The sequence below is a fragment of the Myotis daubentonii genome, chromosome 1 (assembly GCF_963259705.1).
Source record: "Myotis daubentonii chromosome 1, mMyoDau2.1, whole genome shotgun sequence".
Lineage (NCBI taxonomy): Eukaryota > Metazoa > Chordata > Mammalia > Chiroptera > Vespertilionidae > Myotis > Myotis daubentonii.
The window spans coordinates 154,199,483-154,203,314 of NC_081840.1; the positions used below are offsets into that span (position 1 = coordinate 154,199,483).

General features: G+C 52.3%; 1 pseudogene; it reads left to right on the plus strand.

Moving 5' to 3' along the window:
* Nucleotides 1–1,094: 1,094 nt before the first annotated feature.
* Nucleotides 1,095–3,535, plus strand: LOC132226976 (N-terminal kinase-like protein; annotated as a pseudogene).
* The last annotated feature ends 297 nt before the right edge of the window (nt 3,536–3,832 follow it).

Consider the following 3,832-nt stretch of genomic DNA (forward strand, 5'->3'; position numbering starts at 1 on the left):
AGATTTATAAATGTTTTATACAATGGAGTGGAGAAGTCTAGTTAGTTTGGGAAAGGCTGGATGCTCTGTCCTTTTTTGGGCCACACAAGGCTCTTCATATTCCAGGTGCTGAGATATCCTGCATGGGGGCTATCAAACAGAAATGCAACAGGAAATCGAAAATGCCTTTTGGGTTTTTCTTATAATCATGTTGAAAAAGAATAAAATGAACAGGTAAAATGAATTTGAATAATATATCTAACCCAGTATTTCCAAAATCTTATCACCTTATCACATAATCAATATAAATATATTAATGGGTTATTTTACTTGTTTTTCCATATTAAGACTCAGAAATCCTGTGTTTGTCTTTGTGCATCTCAATTCAGAATGGTCACATTCACAAGTGGTCCTTTATTGAAGAGACCTGTTCAATACTGTTCAGTGTCCACCATTTCACACCTATGTATGAACGTTAGCAATCTCCTCCATTCCTGCACAAATATTCGCTTTCATCTGGAAAATTACTGACATCTCTCTGGACCCTCCTGTACACTGAAGTCATTTGTAGGACGGCCACCAAATGCTGGGCTGATGTATGAAATTAAAAATTTATTTTCTAATCCATGTGACATCTACTTATTATTAAAGCACTAGAGGCCCGTTGCACGAAGAGATTCATGCAATAGGCCTTCCCTTCCCCTGGCTGTTGACACTGGTTTTCCTCTGGCACCCGGGACCCAGGCCTCTCGCTCCGGATGGAGCCTTCAGTCTTCATGGCTCCAGACGGAGCCTTCAGTCTTTGCTCCGCCGCTTTGCCCCTATGTATGCAAATTAACCGCCATCTTTGTTGGGTTAATTTGCATACTCTCCTGATTGGCTGGTGAGCATAGCAGAGGGATTGCTAATTTACATGTTTGTCTATTGTTAGGTAAGATAACTTCTTTTTCTAAAACACTTGGTGATCTCAAGCTACCTTCAGTCATCTCAGGGTCCCCAGGGACGATGTTCTTTCTCCCCATCAAATTTCCTTGTTCCTCGAGGTTCCGCCTGACCCCAGCTCGGGCTGCTGAGGACCTGGAGCAGAGGCACTTGAGTCCGCGGCGGTTGGGACAATGTGGTTCTTTGTGTGGGACCTGGTCCAGGATTTCCTGTTCAAGCTCAACCTGGAACCTGACGAGGGCAGCCCGCTGGGGCCCTGGGCCGTGCACCGTGGCCACAAGGAGGCCGCAGGCAACCTGATGTCCATCTTCATGTACATTGTGAAGCCTGGCTCCAAAGAGCAGACCCAGGTGGCCAAAGCTGCCTTCAAGCTCCTCAAAACTCTCAGGTACCCGGACATTCTGGCCTACATCGATGGGCTGGAGACAGACAAATGGCTCCACATAGTGACGGAGGCTGTGACTCCACTGGGAGCAGAGGCTGTGGCCCCAAGGAGCTGGAACTCTCCTGGGGGCTGCACCAGACTGTGAAAACCCTCAGCTTCCCGCTCAAGGACTGCAGTCTCATCTACAACAATGTCTACATGGCCACCGTGTGTGTGGGCCGCACCAGGAAGTGGAAGCTTAGGGGCTTAGACTACATGTACTCAGCCCAGGGGCACCCCCCTGCAAGGGGATGCCCAAGCTTAAGCAGTATGATCCTCTAGAGTTGGCTGATGACAGTGGCAAAGCCATCACAGAGAAGTGGTCAGCCGCCATATGGCGCTTGGGCTGCCTCATCTGGGAAGTCACCCTCAAGCCACCCCTCTGCACAACCCTGGGAAGATCCCAAAACTGCTGGTGCCCCATTATTGCGAGCTGGTTGGAGCCAACCCCAAGATGCGTCCCAACCCAGCCTGTCTCCTGCAGAACTGCCGCTCACCCAGTGGGTTTATGAACAACCGCTTTGTGGAGACCAACCTGTGCCTGGAAGAGATTCAGATCGAAGAGCCGGCTGAGAAGCAAAAGTTCTTCCAAGAGCTGAGCAAGAGCCTAGACTCCTTCCTGGAGATTTCTGCTGGCACAAGGTGCTGCCCCAGCTGCTGACTGCCTTTGAGTTTGGGTATGCAGGGGCTGTGGTGCTCACCCGCCTCTTGAAGGTGGGCAAGTCCCTCAGTGCTGAGGAATATCAGCAGAAGGTCATCCCTGTCAGGGTCAAGATGTTCTCATCCACTGATCTGGCCATGCACATACATCTCCTGCAGCAGATGGAGCAATTCATCCAATACCTTGATGAGCCAACAGTCAATACCCAGTTCTTTCCATGAGTCGTGCATGGCTTCCGGGACACCAACCCTGCCAACCGGGAGCAGACGTCAAGTCCATGCTGCTCCTGGCCCGAAGCTGAACGAGGCCAACTTCAATGTGGAGCTGATGAAGCACTTAGCTCAACTGCAGGCCAACGATGAGCAGGGCCCCATCTGCTGCAACACCACCGTCTGTCTGGGAAAAATCGGCTGCTTCCAGGCCGCTAAGGACCCGTTTGCCCTGTCTCAGATTGCCAGTGTTCTGGGCTTCGCTGTCACCCACAACCTCTACTCAATGAATCACTGTGCCCTGTGCTCTGGTCGCACTGTGGATCCCGAAAAATCTGTGCAGGTCCAGGCCTTCAAGGCCATTTGAAGTTTCCTTTCCAAACTGGAGTCTGTGTCAGAGGACCCCACCCAACTGGCCAAAGTGGAGAAGGATGTCCATGCCGCCTCCAGCCCCGGAATGGGAGGAGCCGCAGCCAGCTGGGCAGGATGGGCCATGACAGGGGTCTCCTCGCTCACCTCCAAGCTGATCTGTGCACACCCCACGGCTTCCCCTGGTGAGCCCAAAGTCTCCCAGAGACCCACACCCAAGGGACTTCCTGCCCCAACTCCACCCCTGCCTCTCCCACACCCATTACCTCAGGAGACTGGGAGGCACAAGAGGAGGGCAAGGACACAGCAGGGAATAGCAGTGCTGCTATTGGGATGGGATGCATGGGATGACGAAGACTGGGGCAGCTTGGAGCAGGAGGCCGAGTCTATATTAGCCCAGCAGGACAACTGGAGTACTGGGGGCCAAGCCAGCTGCGCTGGGCAGACCAGTAACCCTGACCACAAATCTTCCGAGTCGGACTGGAGCAGCTGGGAAGCTGAGGGCTCATGGGAACAGGTTTGGCAGGAGCCGAGTCCTCAGGAGCCATTCCCTGAGGGCACACTGCTGACCAGCAAGTATAACTGAGGTGGACCAGAGCCCAGTGACCGTCAACGCCTTTGCTGATCTGTTGGGTGTTGGGAGGTTGGCACCCAGCCAAGACCAGATTCGTGGGAAGACAACTGGGGTGGCCTGGAGACTGAGAGCTGGCAGGTGAAGGCTGAGCTGGCCTGGAAGAAGCAGGAAGAGCGTCAGCGGGAGATGGAAGCAGAAGGCCGCCAAGGGCCCCATGACGCTGGGGACCCGGAGGACTGAACTGCTGATGTGGGTGCTTCCCGGCCACAGAGAACAGCCCCATGGATGTATTTATTGCACACACCATGCCAGCCAGCAGCCTGGCCAGGCACATCTCACATGTACATAATCAGAGCCACAATAAATTCTATTTCACACACACACACACACACACACACACACACACACACACACACACACATACACACACACACACATTTTCCTTATTCTTCATAATTCTCTGCTGGGTGAACTTGAGCTGCAATGGGAGGATCAGACCTCTGTTCAAGTGTTATTTCATATTTTATTTTCCATGACAAGGCCTAGCCCCTTCAGAGGATACATCTATAGTGAAATGTGGGTGCTCTGGGGGACCAAACGGGAAAGGGGTTTGGTATAGACAATCTTTGGGTGCTGCTACTTTCCAGGTGTTAGGCCGATCAGCTCCACCCCTC